The sequence below is a fragment of the Carya illinoinensis genome, chromosome 9 (assembly GCF_018687715.1).
Source record: "Carya illinoinensis cultivar Pawnee chromosome 9, C.illinoinensisPawnee_v1, whole genome shotgun sequence".
NCBI lineage: Eukaryota > Viridiplantae > Streptophyta > Magnoliopsida > Fagales > Juglandaceae > Carya > Carya illinoinensis.
This window is the reverse complement of record NC_056760.1, coordinates 31018888-31035716: the sequence shown is the minus strand read 5'-3', so window position 1 is coordinate 31035716 and position 16829 is coordinate 31018888.

Genomic DNA, 16829 nt, shown 5'->3' with positions numbered 1-16829 from the left:
GCAACAAATTGGCCCCTAGCCCCCCACGCCTTTTACACCATTTTCGCAAGACAAATCTCATTACTTGCACCCCACCATAACCCGCCTAGTTCAGTAACAGCATCCGACGAGTTGCTTCCAGACAGCTGTCTTTCATTTCATTCTTCCAATTGATGCCCACATACACGTTACCATCGGTTTCCGTCAAGCCCAAGAAGTGTAAGAAACCCCGAGGTTCATAGCTAGCCGTGGTTAAGCTTCTGACCCACGCGCCATGATCAACTTACACATGGTTATTCATCTCCAAACCATGTTTTGAGGTTAATTTTCCTTTCAATTCTCTCTCCTTTTTTATCTAGACCTTATTGTTTTCATTGTTGTTTTTCATCATTCTTAGATTTAATTAAAAGATTATTCTTGATCCAAGGCATGTCAATTGAGGAAGCAAAGCCATACAAATGCCCAAGTCACCACAAATCGGCACGTAGGTGCACGTTCATGTGCATTGCAAAATAAATGACCCCAGCCCATGGCCTCTTGCACTATTTTCTCAAGTGAAGTTTCGTTATTTACACCCCAGATTAACAATCCTAGTTCAATTCTTCCATCCGCCGAATTAGCTACAAGAAACCCATCTTTTATTTTTTTTTTCCCTTCCAATTGAAGCCCACAAACACCTTACGATTGGTTTCGGTCAAGCCCAAGAAACTTAAGAAGCCCCCAAGGTTCACATCTAGCCATGGTTAAGCTTATGACTTGTGTTAAGGGTGGTAATCAACTCACACATGATTATTTATTTGTAGACCGTGTTTTGAGATTAATTTATCTTTTAATATTCTCTCTCACCCCTTTTATCTTGACCGTATTGTTTTCATTGTTGTTTTCCATCATTCTTAGATTTAATTAGAAGATTAAAAGCCATGTCAATTGAAAGAAAGTCATGGAAATGCCCGAGTCACCGCAAATCCGCACCTTAGTGCAACTTCATGTGTGCATTCCAACAAATCGGCTCCAAGCCCATCCCTTTTACACCATTTCCTCATTGGAATCTTCACTATTTACATCCCACATTAGCCCTCCTAGTTTACTTCTAGCATCCGATGAATTAGCAGCAATAAACCCAGTCTTCTATCAAATTCTTTCAGTTGATGCCCACATACACCCTTACCATTGGTTTCCGTCAAGACCAAGACGTGTTAAAAGGCCCCAAGGTTCACATCTAGCCATGCTTAAGCTTCTAGCTAAGTTAAAGGGCCATAATCAACACACACAAGATTATTCATCTCTAAACCATGCTTTGTGCTTAATTTCCCTTTTAATATTCTTTCTCACCTTTTTTCCCTACACCTTGTAGCTTTTAATGTTGTTTGTCATCATTCTAGGATTGAATTAGAAGATTGTTCTTCATCCAAGACATGTCATTTGAAGGAAAGCCGGGTAAATGACCAAGTCACCGCAGATCGGCTCCTAGCTGCCCCTTCATGTGCATTGCGACAAATCGGCCCCTAGCCCACGCATTTCGCAATATTTTCGCAAGAGAAATCCCACTACTCACACTCCACATTGACCCGCCTAGTTCAGTAATAGAATCCGACAAATTGCCACCCCGATATATGTCTTTTATTTCATTCTTGAAATTGAAGGCCACATACACCTTACCATTGGTTTCGGTCAAGCCCAAGAAGCGTAGCAATCTCCCAAGGTTCACATCTAGCCACGGTTAGGCTTATGACTTGAGCTAAGGGCAATAGTCGACTTCCACACGATTATCTATCTCTAGACCATATTTTGAGATTAATTTATCTTTTAATATTCTTTCTCACCCTTTTTATCTTGACCTTATAGTTTTCATTGTTGTTTTCCATCATTCTTAGAATTAATTCGAAGATTATTATTGATCCAAGACATGTTAATTGAAACAAAGCCGTGTAAATGCCCAAGTCACAGCAAATCGCCACCTCGGTGCACCTTCATGTGTGCATTGCAACAAATCGGCACCAAGCCCATGCCTTTTAGACATTTCGTCATTGGAAACTTGACTATTTGCTCCCCACAATCACCCTCCAAGTTCAATTCTAGCATCTCATGAATTAGCAGCAAGAAATCCCCGTCTTGTATCTCATTCTTTCTGTTGAAGCCCACATACAGCTTACCATTGGTTTCCGTCAAGCCCAAGACGTTTAACAAGCCCCCAAGGTTCACATCTAGCCATGTTTAAGCTTCTAGCTAGAGTTAAAGGTCAACAATCAACATACACGTGATTATTCATCTCTAAACCATGTTTTGTGCTTAATTTCCCTGTTAATATTCTTTCTCACATTTTTTCCTTAAACCTTGTTGCTTTTATTGCTGTTTTTCATCATTCTTGGGTTGAATTAGAGGATTAGTCTTCATCCAAGACATGTCAACTGAAACAAAGCCATGTAAATGCCCAGGTCACTGCAAATCGGCACCTAGGTGGCCCTTCATGTCCATTGCAACAAATTGGCCCCTAGCCCCCCACGCCTTTTACACCATTTTCGCAAGACAAATCTCATTACTTGCACCCCACCATAACCCGCCTAGTTCAGTAACAGCATCCGACGAGTTGCTTCCAGACAGCTGTCTTTCATTTCATTCTTCCAATTGATGCCCACATACACGTTACCATCGGTTTCCGTCAAGCCCAAGAAGTGTAAGAAACCCCGAGGTTCATAGCTAGCCGTGGTTAAGCTTCTGACCCACGCGCCATGATCAACTTACACATGGTTATTCATCTCCAAACCATGTTTTGAGGTTAATTTTCCTTTCAATTCTCTCTCCTTTTTTATCTAGACCTTATTGTTTTCATTGTTGTTTTTCATCATTCTTAGATTTAATTAAAAGATTATTCTTGATCCAAGGCATGTCAATTGAGGAAGCAAAGCCATACAAATGCCCAAGTCACCACAAATCGGCACGTAGGTGCACGTTCATGTGCATTGCAAAATAAATGACCCCAGCCCATGGCCTCTTGCACTATTTTCTCAAGTGAAGTTTCGTTATTTACACCCCAGATTAACAATCCTAGTTCAATTCTTCCATCCGCCGAATTAGCTACAAGAAACCCATCTTTTATTTTTTTTTTCCCTTCCAATTGAAGCCCACAAACACCTTACGATTGGTTTCGGTCAAGCCCAAGAAACTTAAGAAGCCCCCAAGGTTCACATCTAGCCATGGTTAAGCTTATGACTTGTGTTAAGGGTGGTAATCAACTCACACATGATTATTTATTTGTAGACCGTGTTTTGAGATTAATTTATCTTTTAATATTCTCTCTCACCCCTTTTATCTTGACCGTATTGTTTTCATTGTTGTTTTCCATCATTCTTAGATTTAATTAGAAGATTAAAAGCCATGTCAATTGAAAGAAAGTCATGGAAATGCCCGAGTCACCGCAAATCCGCACCTTAGTGCAACTTCATGTGTGCATTCCAACAAATCGGCTCCAAGCCCATCCCTTTTACACCATTTCCTCATTGGAATCTTCACTATTTACATCCCACATTAGCCCTCCTAGTTTACTTCTAGCATCCGATGAATTAGCAGCAATAAACCCAGTCTTCTATCAAATTCTTTCAGTTGATGCCCACATACACCCTTACCATTGGTTTCCGTCAAGACCAAGACGTGTTAAAAGGCCCCAAGGTTCACATCTAGCCATGCTTAAGCTTCTAGCTAAGTTAAAGGGCCATAATCAACACACACAAGATTATTCATCTCTAAACCATGCTTTGTGCTTAATTTCCCTTTTAATATTCTTTCTCACCTTTTTTCCCTACACCTTGTAGCTTTTAATGTTGTTTGTCATCATTCTAGGATTGAATTAGAAGATTGTTCTTCATCCAAGACATGTCATTTGAAGGAAAGCCGGGTAAATGACCAAGTCACCGCAGATCGGCTCCTAGCTGCCCCTTCATGTGCATTGCGACAAATCGGCCCCTAGCCCACGCATTTCGCAATATTTTCGCAAGAGAAATCCCACTACTCACACTCCACATTGACCCGCCTAGTTCAGTAATAGAATCCGACAAATTGCCACCCCGATATATGTCTTTTATTTCATTCTTGAAATTGAAGGCCACATACACCTTACCATTGGTTTCGGTCAAGCCCAAGAAGCGTAGCAATCTCCCAAGGTTCACATCTAGCCACGGTTAGGCTTATGACTTGAGCTAAGGGCAATAGTCGACTTCCACACGATTATCTATCTCTAGACCATATTTTGAGATTAATTTATCTTTTAATATTCTTTCTCACCCTTTTTATCTTGACCTTATAGTTTTCATTGTTGTTTTCCATCATTCTTAGAATTAATTCGAAGATTATTATTGATCCAAGACATGTTAATTGAAACAAAGCCGTGTAAATGCCCAAGTCACAGCAAATCGCCACCTCGGTGCACCTTCATGTGTGCATTGCAACAAATCGGCACCAAGCCCATGCCTTTTAGACATTTCGTCATTGGAAACTTGACTATTTGCTCCCCACAATCACCCTCCAAGTTCAATTCTAGCATCTCATGAATTAGCAGCAAGAAATCCCCGTCTTGTATCTCATTCTTTCTGTTGAAGCCCACATACAGCTTACCATTGGTTTCCGTCAAGCCCAAGACGTTTAACAAGCCCCCAAGGTTCACATCTAGCCATGTTTAAGCTTCTAGCTAGAGTTAAAGGTCAACAATCAACATACACGTGATTATTCATCTCTAAACCATGTTTTGTGCTTAATTTCCCTGTTAATATTCTTTCTCACATTTTTTCCTTAAACCTTGTTGCTTTTATTGCTGTTTTTCATCATTCTTGGGTTGAATTAGAGGATTAGTCTTCATCCAAGACATGTCAACTGAAACAAAGCCATGTAAATGCCCAGGTCACTGCAAATCGGCACCTAGGTGGCCCTTCATGTCCATTGCAACAAATTGGCCCCTAGCCCCCCACGCCTTTTACACCATTTTCGCAAGACAAATCTCATTACTTGCACCCCACCATAACCCGCCTAGTTCAGTAACAGCATCCGACGAGTTGCTTCCAGACAGCTGTCTTTCATTTCATTCTTCCAATTGATGCCCACATACACGTTACCATCGGTTTCCGTCAAGCCCAAGAAGTGTAAGAAACCCCGAGGTTCATAGCTAGCCGTGGTTAAGCTTCTGACCCACGCGCCATGATCAACTTACACATGGTTATTCATCTCCAAACCATGTTTTGAGGTTAATTTTCCTTTCAATTCTCTCTCCTTTTTTATCTAGACCTTATTGTTTTCATTGTTGTTTTTCATCATTCTTAGATTTAATTAAAAGATTATTCTTGATCCAAGGCATGTCAATTGAGGAAGCAAAGCCATACAAATGCCCAAGTCACCACAAATCGGCACGTAGGTGCACGTTCATGTGCATTGCAAAATAAATGACCCCAGCCCATGGCCTCTTGCACTATTTTCTCAAGTGAAGTTTCGTTATTTACACCCCAGATTAACAATCCTAGTTCAATTCTTCCATCCGCCGAATTAGCTACAAGAAACCCATCTTTTATTTTTTTTTTCCCTTCCAATTGAAGCCCACAAACACCTTACGATTGGTTTCGGTCAAGCCCAAGAAACTTAAGAAGCCCCCAAGGTTCACATCTAGCCATGGTTAAGCTTATGACTTGTGTTAAGGGTGGTAATCAACTCACACATGATTATTTATTTGTAGACCGTGTTTTGAGATTAATTTATCTTTTAATATTCTCTCTCACCCCTTTTATCTTGACCGTATTGTTTTCATTGTTGTTTTCCATCATTCTTAGATTTAATTAGAAGATTAAAAGCCATGTCAATTGAAAGAAAGTCATGGAAATGCCCGAGTCACCGCAAATCCGCACCTTAGTGCAACTTCATGTGTGCATTCCAACAAATCGGCTCCAAGCCCATCCCTTTTACACCATTTCCTCATTGGAATCTTCACTATTTACATCCCACATTAGCCCTCCTAGTTTACTTCTAGCATCCGATGAATTAGCAGCAATAAACCCAGTCTTCTATCAAATTCTTTCAGTTGATGCCCACATACACCCTTACCATTGGTTTCCGTCAAGACCAAGACGTGTTAAAAGGCCCCAAGGTTCACATCTAGCCATGCTTAAGCTTCTAGCTAAGTTAAAGGGCCATAATCAACACACACAAGATTATTCATCTCTAAACCATGCTTTGTGCTTAATTTCCCTTTTAATATTCTTTCTCACCTTTTTTCCCTACACCTTGTAGCTTTTAATGTTGTTTGTCATCATTCTAGGATTGAATTAGAAGATTGTTCTTCATCCAAGACATGTCATTTGAAGGAAAGCCGGGTAAATGACCAAGTCACCGCAGATCGGCTCCTAGCTGCCCCTTCATGTGCATTGCGACAAATCGGCCCCTAGCCCACGCATTTCGCAATATTTTCGCAAGAGAAATCCCACTACTCACACTCCACATTGACCCGCCTAGTTCAGTAATAGAATCCGACAAATTGCCACCCCGATATATGTCTTTTATTTCATTCTTGAAATTGAAGGCCACATACACCTTACCATTGGTTTCGGTCAAGCCCAAGAAGCGTAGCAATCTCCCAAGGTTCACATCTAGCCACGGTTAGGCTTATGACTTGAGCTAAGGGCAATAGTCGACTTCCACACGATTATCTATCTCTAGACCATATTTTGAGATTAATTTATCTTTTAATATTCTTTCTCACCCTTTTTATCTTGACCTTATAGTTTTCATTGTTGTTTTCCATCATTCTTAGAATTAATTCGAAGATTATTATTGATCCAAGACATGTTAATTGAAACAAAGCCGTGTAAATGCCCAAGTCACAGCAAATCGCCACCTCGGTGCACCTTCATGTGTGCATTGCAACAAATCGGCACCAAGCCCATGCCTTTTAGACATTTCGTCATTGGAAACTTGACTATTTGCTCCCCACAATCACCCTCCAAGTTCAATTCTAGCATCTCATGAATTAGCAGCAAGAAATCCCCGTCTTGTATCTCATTCTTTCAGTTGAAGCCCACATACAGCTTACCATTGGTTTCCGTCAAGCCCAAGACGTTTAACAAGCCCCCAAGGTTCACATCTAGCCATGTTTAAGCTTCTAGCTAGAGTTAAAGGTCAACAATCAACATACACGTGATTATTCATCTCTAAACCATGTTTTGTGCTTAATTTCCCTGTTAATATTCTTTCTCACATTTTTTCCTTAAACCTTGTTGCTTTTATTGCTGTTTTTCATCATTCTTGGGTTGAATTAGAGGATTAGTCTTCATCCAAGACATGTCAACTGAAACAAAGCCATGTAAATGCCCAGGTCACTGCAAATCGGCACCTAGGTGGCCCTTCATGTCCATTGCAACAAATTGGCCCCTAGCCCCCCACGCCTTTTACACCATTTTCGCAAGACAAATCTCATTACTTGCACCCCACCATAACCCGCCTAGTTCAGTAACAGCATCCGACGAGTTGCTTCCAGACAGCTGTCTTTCATTTCATTCTTCCAATTGATGCCCACATACACGTTACCATCGGTTTCCGTCAAGCCCAAGAAGTGTAAGAAACCCCGAGGTTCATAGCTAGCCGTGGTTAAGCTTCTGACCCACGCGCCATGATCAACTTACACATGGTTATTCATCTCCAAACCATGTTTTGAGGTTAATTTTCCTTTCAATTCTCTCTCCTTTTTTATCTAGACCTTATTGTTTTCATTGTTGTTTTTCATCATTCTTAGATTTAATTAAAAGATTATTCTTGATCCAAGGCATGTCAATTGAGGAAGCAAAGCCATACAAATGCCCAAGTCACCACAAATATTCTTTCTCACATTTTTTCCTTAAACCTTGTTGCTTTTATTGCTGTTTTTCATCATTCTTGGGTTGAATTAGAGGATTAGTCTTCATCCAAGACATGTCAACTGAAACAAAGCCATGTAAATGCCCAGGTCACTGCAAATCGGCACCTAGGTGGCCCTTCATGTCCATTGCAACAAATTGGCCCCTAGCCCCCCACGCCTTTTACACCATTTTCGCAAGACAAATCTCATTACTTGCACCCCACCATAACCCGCCTAGTTCAGTAACAGCATCCGACGAGTTGCTTCCAGACAGCTGTCTTTCATTTCATTCTTCCAATTGATGCCCACATACACGTTACCATCGGTTTCCGTCAAGCCCAAGAAGTGTAAGAAACCCCGAGGTTCATAGCTAGCCGTGGTTAAGCTTCTGACCCACGCGCCATGATCAACTTACACATGGTTATTCATCTCCAAACCATGTTTTGAGGTTAATTTTCCTTTCAATTCTCTCTCCTTTTTTATCTAGACCTTATTGTTTTCATTGTTGTTTTTCATCATTCTTAGATTTAATTAAAAGATTATTCTTGATCCAAGGCATGTCAATTGAGGAAGCAAAGCCATACAAATGCCCAAGTCACCACAAATCGGCACGTAGGTGCACGTTCATGTGCATTGCAAAATAAATGACCCCAGCCCATGGCCTCTTGCACTATTTTCTCAAGTGAAGTTTCGTTATTTACACCCCAGATTAACAATCCTAGTTCAATTCTTCCATCCGCCGAATTAGCTACAAGAAACCCATCTTTTATTTTTTTTTTCCCTTCCAATTGAAGCCCACAAACACCTTACGATTGGTTTCGGTCAAGCCCAAGAAACTTAAGAAGCCCCCAAGGTTCACATCTAGCCATGGTTAAGCTTATGACTTGTGTTAAGGGTGGTAATCAACTCACACATGATTATTTATTTGTAGACCGTGTTTTGAGATTAATTTATCTTTTAATATTCTCTCTCACCCCTTTTATCTTGACCGTATTGTTTTCATTGTTGTTTTCCATCATTCTTAGATTTAATTAGAAGATTAAAAGCCATGTCAATTGAAAGAAAGTCATGGAAATGCCCGAGTCACCGCAAATCCGCACCTTAGTGCAACTTCATGTGTGCATTCCAACAAATCGGCTCCAAGCCCATCCCTTTTACACCATTTCCTCATTGGAATCTTCACTATTTACATCCCACATTAGCCCTCCTAGTTTACTTCTAGCATCCGATGAATTAGCAGCAATAAACCCAGTCTTCTATCAAATTCTTTCAGTTGATGCCCACATACACCCTTACCATTGGTTTCCGTCAAGACCAAGACGTGTTAAAAGGCCCCAAGGTTCACATCTAGCCATGCTTAAGCTTCTAGCTAAGTTAAAGGGCCATAATCAACACACACAAGATTATTCATCTCTAAACCATGCTTTGTGCTTAATTTCCCTTTTAATATTCTTTCTCACCTTTTTTCCCTACACCTTGTAGCTTTTAATGTTGTTTGTCATCATTCTAGGATTGAATTAGAAGATTGTTCTTCATCCAAGACATGTCATTTGAAGGAAAGCCGGGTAAATGACCAAGTCACCGCAGATCGGCTCCTAGCTGCCCCTTCATGTGCATTGCGACAAATCGGCCCCTAGCCCACGCATTTCGCAATATTTTCGCAAGAGAAATCCCACTACTCACACTCCACATTGACCCGCCTAGTTCAGTAATAGAATCCGACAAATTGCCACCCCGATATATGTCTTTTATTTCATTCTTGAAATTGAAGGCCACATACACCTTACCATTGGTTTCGGTCAAGCCCAAGAAGCGTAGCAATCTCCCAAGGTTCACATCTAGCCACGGTTAGGCTTATGACTTGAGCTAAGGGCAATAGTCGACTTCCACACGATTATCTATCTCTAGACCATATTTTGAGATTAATTTATCTTTTAATATTCTTTCTCACCCTTTTTATCTTGACCTTATAGTTTTCATTGTTGTTTTCCATCATTCTTAGAATTAATTCGAAGATTATTATTGATCCAAGACATGTTAATTGAAACAAAGCCGTGTAAATGCCCAAGTCACAGCAAATCGCCACCTCGGTGCACCTTCATGTGTGCATTGCAACAAATCGGCACCAAGCCCATGCCTTTTAGACATTTCGTCATTGGAAACTTGACTATTTGCTCCCCACAATCACCCTCCAAGTTCAATTCTAGCATCTCATGAATTAGCAGCAAGAAATCCCCGTCTTGTATCTCATTCTTTCAGTTGAAGCCCACATACAGCTTACCATTGGTTTCCGTCAAGCCCAAGACGTTTAACAAGCCCCCAAGGTTCACATCTAGCCATGTTTAAGCTTCTAGCTAGAGTTAAAGGTCAACAATCAACATACACGTGATTATTCATCTCTAAACCATGTTTTGTGCTTAATTTCCCTGTTAATATTCTTTCTCACATTTTTTCCTTAAACCTTGTTGCTTTTATTGCTGTTTTTCATCATTCTTGGGTTGAATTAGAGGATTAGTCTTCATCCAAGACATGTCAACTGAAACAAAGCCATGTAAATGCCCAGGTCACTGCAAATCGGCACCTAGGTGGCCCTTCATGTCCATTGCAACAAATTGGCCCCTAGCCCCCCACGCCTTTTACACCATTTTCGCAAGACAAATCTCATTACTTGCACCCCACCATAACCCGCCTAGTTCAGTAACAGCATCCGACGAGTTGCTTCCAGACAGCTGTCTTTCATTTCATTCTTCCAATTGATGCCCACATACACGTTACCATCGGTTTCCGTCAAGCCCAAGAAGTGTAAGAAACCCCGAGGTTCATAGCTAGCCGTGGTTAAGCTTCTGACCCACGCGCCATGATCAACTTACACATGGTTATTCATCTCCAAACCATGTTTTGAGGTTAATTTTCCTTTCAATTCTCTCTCCTTTTTTATCTAGACCTTATTGTTTTCATTGTTGTTTTTCATCATTCTTAGATTTAATTAAAAGATTATTCTTGATCCAAGGCATGTCAATTGAGGAAGCAAAGCCATACAAATGCCCAAGTCACCACAAATCGGCACGTAGGTGCACGTTCATGTGCATTGCAAAATAAATGACCCCAGCCCATGGCCTCTTGCACTATTTTCTCAAGTGAAGTTTCGTTATTTACACCCCAGATTAACAATCCTAGTTCAATTCTTCCATCCGCCGAATTAGCTACAAGAAACCCATCTTTTATTTTTTTTTTCCCTTCCAATTGAAGCCCACAAACACCTTACGATTGGTTTCGGTCAAGCCCAAGAAACTTAAGAAGCCCCCAAGGTTCACATCTAGCCATGGTTAAGCTTATGACTTGTGTTAAGGGTGGTAATCAACTCACACATGATTATTTATTTGTAGACCGTGTTTTGAGATTAATTTATCTTTTAATATTCTCTCTCACCCCTTTTATCTTGACCGTATTGTTTTCATTGTTGTTTTCCATCATTCTTAGATTTAATTAGAAGATTAAAAGCCATGTCAATTGAAAGAAAGTCATGGAAATGCCCGAGTCACCGCAAATCCGCACCTTAGTGCAACTTCATGTGTGCATTCCAACAAATCGGCTCCAAGCCCATCCCTTTTACACCATTTCCTCATTGGAATCTTCACTATTTACATCCCACATTAGCCCTCCTAGTTTACTTCTAGCATCCGATGAATTAGCAGCAATAAACCCAGTCTTCTATCAAATTCTTTCAGTTGATGCCCACATACACCCTTACCATTGGTTTCCGTCAAGACCAAGACGTGTTAAAAGGCCCCAAGGTTCACATCTAGCCATGCTTAAGCTTCTAGCTAAGTTAAAGGGCCATAATCAACACACACAAGATTATTCATCTCTAAACCATGCTTTGTGCTTAATTTCCCTTTTAATATTCTTTCTCACCTTTTTTCCCTACACCTTGTAGCTTTTAATGTTGTTTGTCATCATTCTAGGATTGAATTAGAAGATTGTTCTTCATCCAAGACATGTCATTTGAAGGAAAGCCGGGTAAATGACCAAGTCACCGCAGATCGGCTCCTAGCTGCCCCTTCATGTGCATTGCGACAAATCGGCCCCTAGCCCACGCATTTCGCAATATTTTCGCAAGAGAAATCCCACTACTCACACTCCACATTGACCCGCCTAGTTCAGTAATAGAATCCGACAAATTGCCACCCCGATATATGTCTTTTATTTCATTCTTGAAATTGAAGGCCACATACACCTTACCATTGGTTTCGGTCAAGCCCAAGAAGCGTAGCAATCTCCCAAGGTTCACATCTAGCCACGGTTAGGCTTATGACTTGAGCTAAGGGCAATAGTCGACTTCCACACGATTATCTATCTCTAGACCATATTTTGAGATTAATTTATCTTTTAATATTCTTTCTCACCCTTTTTATCTTGACCTTATAGTTTTCATTGTTGTTTTCCATCATTCTTAGAATTAATTCGAAGATTATTATTGATCCAAGACATGTTAATTGAAACAAAGCCGTGTAAATGCCCAAGTCACAGCAAATCGCCACCTCGGTGCACCTTCATGTGTGCATTGCAACAAATCGGCACCAAGCCCATGCCTTTTAGACATTTCGTCATTGGAAACTTGACTATTTGCTCCCCACAATCACCCTCCAAGTTCAATTCTAGCATCTCATGAATTAGCAGCAAGAAATCCCCGTCTTGTATCTCATTCTTTCAGTTGAAGCCCACATACAGCTTACCATTGGTTTCCGTCAAGCCCAAGACGTTTAACAAGCCCCCAAGGTTCACATCTAGCCATGTTTAAGCTTCTAGCTAGAGTTAAAGGTCAACAATCAACATACACGTGATTATTCATCTCTAAACCATGTTTTGTGCTTAATTTCCCTGTTAATATTCTTTCTCACATTTTTTCCTTAAACCTTGTTGCTTTTATTGCTGTTTTTCATCATTCTTGGGTTGAATTAGAGGATTAGTCTTCATCCAAGACATGTCAACTGAAACAAAGCCATGTAAATGCCCAGGTCACTGCAAATCGGCACCTAGGTGGCCCTTCATGTCCATTGCAACAAATTGGCCCCTAGCCCCCCACGCCTTTTACACCATTTTCGCAAGACAAATCTCATTACTTGCACCCCACCATAACCCGCCTAGTTCAGTAACAGCATCCGACGAGTTGCTTCCAGACAGCTGTCTTTCATTTCATTCTTCCAATTGATGCCCACATACACGTTACCATCGGTTTCCGTCAAGCCCAAGAAGTGTAAGAAACCCCGAGGTTCATAGCTAGCCGTGGTTAAGCTTCTGACCCACGCGCCATGATCAACTTACACATGGTTATTCATCTCCAAACCATGTTTTGAGGTTAATTTTCCTTTCAATTCTCTCTCCTTTTTTATCTAGACCTTATTGTTTTCATTGTTGTTTTTCATCATTCTTAGATTTAATTAAAAGATTATTCTTGATCCAAGGCATGTCAATTGAGGAAGCAAAGCCATACAAATGCCCAAGTCACCACAAATCGGCACGTAGGTGCACGTTCATGTGCATTGCAAAATAAATGACCCCAGCCCATGGCCTCTTGCACTATTTTCTCAAGTGAAGTTTCGTTATTTACACCCCAGATTAACAATCCTAGTTCAATTCTTCCATCCGCCGAATTAGCTACAAGAAACCCATCTTTTATTTTTTTTTTCCCTTCCAATTGAAGCCCACAAACACCTTACGATTGGTTTCGGTCAAGCCCAAGAAACTTAAGAAGCCCCCAAGGTTCACATCTAGCCATGGTTAAGCTTATGACTTGTGTTAAGGGTGGTAATCAACTCACACATGATTATTTATTTGTAGACCGTGTTTTGAGATTAATTTATCTTTTAATATTCTCTCTCACCCCTTTTATCTTGACCGTATTGTTTTCATTGTTGTTTTCCATCATTCTTAGATTTAATTAGAAGATTAAAAGCCATGTCAATTGAAAGAAAGTCATGGAAATGCCCGAGTCACCGCAAATCCGCACCTTAGTGCAACTTCATGTGTGCATTCCAACAAATCGGCTCCAAGCCCATCCCTTTTACACCATTTCCTCATTGGAATCTTCACTATTTACATCCCACATTAGCCCTCCTAGTTTACTTCTAGCATCCGATGAATTAGCAGCAATAAACCCAGTCTTCTATCAAATTCTTTCAGTTGATGCCCACATACACCCTTACCATTGGTTTCCGTCAAGACCAAGACGTGTTAAAAGGCCCCAAGGTTCACATCTAGCCATGCTTAAGCTTCTAGCTAAGTTAAAGGGCCATAATCAACACACACAAGATTATTCATCTCTAAACCATGCTTTGTGCTTAATTTCCCTTTTAATATTCTTTCTCACCTTTTTTCCCTACACCTTGTAGCTTTTAATGTTGTTTGTCATCATTCTAGGATTGAATTAGAAGATTGTTCTTCATCCAAGACATGTCATTTGAAGGAAAGCCGGGTAAATGACCAAGTCACCGCAGATCGGCTCCTAGCTGCCCCTTCATGTGCATTGCGACAAATCGGCCCCTAGCCCACGCATTTCGCAATATTTTCGCAAGAGAAATCCCACTACTCACACTCCACATTGACCCGCCTAGTTCAGTAATAGAATCCGACAAATTGCCACCCCGATATATGTCTTTTATTTCATTCTTGAAATTGAAGGCCACATACACCTTACCATTGGTTTCGGTCAAGCCCAAGAAGCGTAGCAATCTCCCAAGGTTCACATCTAGCCACGGTTAGGCTTATGACTTGAGCTAAGGGCAATAGTCGACTTCCACACGATTATCTATCTCTAGACCATATTTTGAGATTAATTTATCTTTTAATATTCTTTCTCACCCTTTTTATCTTGACCTTATAGTTTTCATTGTTGTTTTCCATCATTCTTAGAATTAATTCGAAGATTATTATTGATCCAAGACATGTTAATTGAAACAAAGCCGTGTAAATGCCCAAGTCACAGCAAATCGCCACCTCGGTGCACCTTCATGTGTGCATTGCAACAAATCGGCACCAAGCCCATGCCTTTTAGACATTTCGTCATTGGAAACTTGACTATTTGCTCCCCACAATCACCCTCCAAGTTCAATTCTAGCATCTCATGAATTAGCAGCAAGAAATCCCCGTCTTGTATCTCATTCTTTCAGTTGAAGCCCACATACAGCTTACCATTGGTTTCCGTCAAGCCCAAGACGTTTAACAAGCCCCCAAGGTTCACATCTAGCCATGTTTAAGCTTCTAGCTAGAGTTAAAGGTCAACAATCAACATACACGTGATTATTCATCTCTAAACCATGTTTTGTGCTTAATTTCCCTGTTAATATTCTTTCTCACATTTTTTCCTTAAACCTTGTTGCTTTTATTGCTGTTTTTCATCATTCTTGGGTTGAATTAGAGGATTAGTCTTCATCCAAGACATGTCAACTGAAACAAAGCCATGTAAATGCCCAGGTCACTGCAAATCGGCACCTAGGTGGCCCTTCATGTCCATTGCAACAAATTGGCCCCTAGCCCCCCACGCCTTTTACACCATTTTCGCAAGACAAATCTCATTACTTGCACCCCACCATAACCCGCCTAGTTCAGTAACAGCATCCGACGAGTTGCTTCCAGACAGCTGTCTTTCATTTCATTCTTCCAATTGATGCCCACATACACGTTACCATCGGTTTCCGTCAAGCCCAAGAAGTGTAAGAAACCCCGAGGTTCATAGCTAGCCGTGGTTAAGCTTCTGACCCACGCGCCATGATCAACTTACACATGGTTATTCATCTCCAAACCATGTTTTGAGGTTAATTTTCCTTTCAATTCTCTCTCCTTTTTTATCTAGACCTTATTGTTTTCATTGTTGTTTTTCATCATTCTTAGATTTAATTAAAAGATTATTCTTGATCCAAGGCATGTCAATTGAGGAAGCAAAGCCATACAAATGCCCAAGTCACCACAAATCGGCACGTAGGTGCACGTTCATGTGCATTGCAAAATAAATGACCCCAGCCCATGGCCTCTTGCACTATTTTCTCAAGTGAAGTTTCGTTATTTACACCCCAGATTAACAATCCTAGTTCAATTCTTCCATCCGCCGAATTAGCTACAAGAAACCCATCTTTTATTTTTTTTTTCCCTTCCAATTGAAGCCCACAAACACCTTACGATTGGTTTCGGTCAAGCCCAAGAAACTTAAGAAGCCCCCAAGGTTCACATCTAGCCATGGTTAAGCTTATGACTTGTGTTAAGGGTGGTAATCAACTCACACATGATTATTTATTTGTAGACCGTGTTTTGAGATTAATTTATCTTTTAATATTCTCTCTCACCCCTTTTATCTTGACCGTATTGTTTTCATTGTTGTTTTCCATCATTCTTAGATTTAATTAGAAGATTAAAAGCCATGTCAATTGAAAGAAAGTCATGGAAATGCCCGAGTCACCGCAAATCCGCACCTTAGTGCAACTTCATGTGTGCATTCCAACAAATCGGCTCCAAGCCCATCCCTTTTACACCATTTCCTCATTGGAATCTTCACTATTTACATCCCACATTAGCCCTCCTAGTTTACTTCTAGCATCCGATGAATTAGCAGCAATAAACCCAGTCTTCTATCAAATTCTTTCAGTTGATGCCCACATACACCCTTACCATTGGTTTCCGTCAAGACCAAGACGTGTTAAAAGGCCCCAAGGTTCACATCTAGCCATGCTTAAGCTTCTAGCTAAGTTAAAGGGCCATAATCAACACACACAAGATTATTCATCTCTAAACCATGCTTTGTGCTTAATTTCCCTTTTAATATTCTTTCTCACCTTTTTTCCCTACACCTTGTAGCTTTTAATGTTGTTTGTCATCATTCTAGGATTGAATTAGAAGATTGTTCTTCATCCAAGACATGTCATTTGAAGGAAAGCCGGGTAAATGACCAAGTCACCGCAGATCGGCTCCTAGCTGCCCCTTCATGTGCATTGCG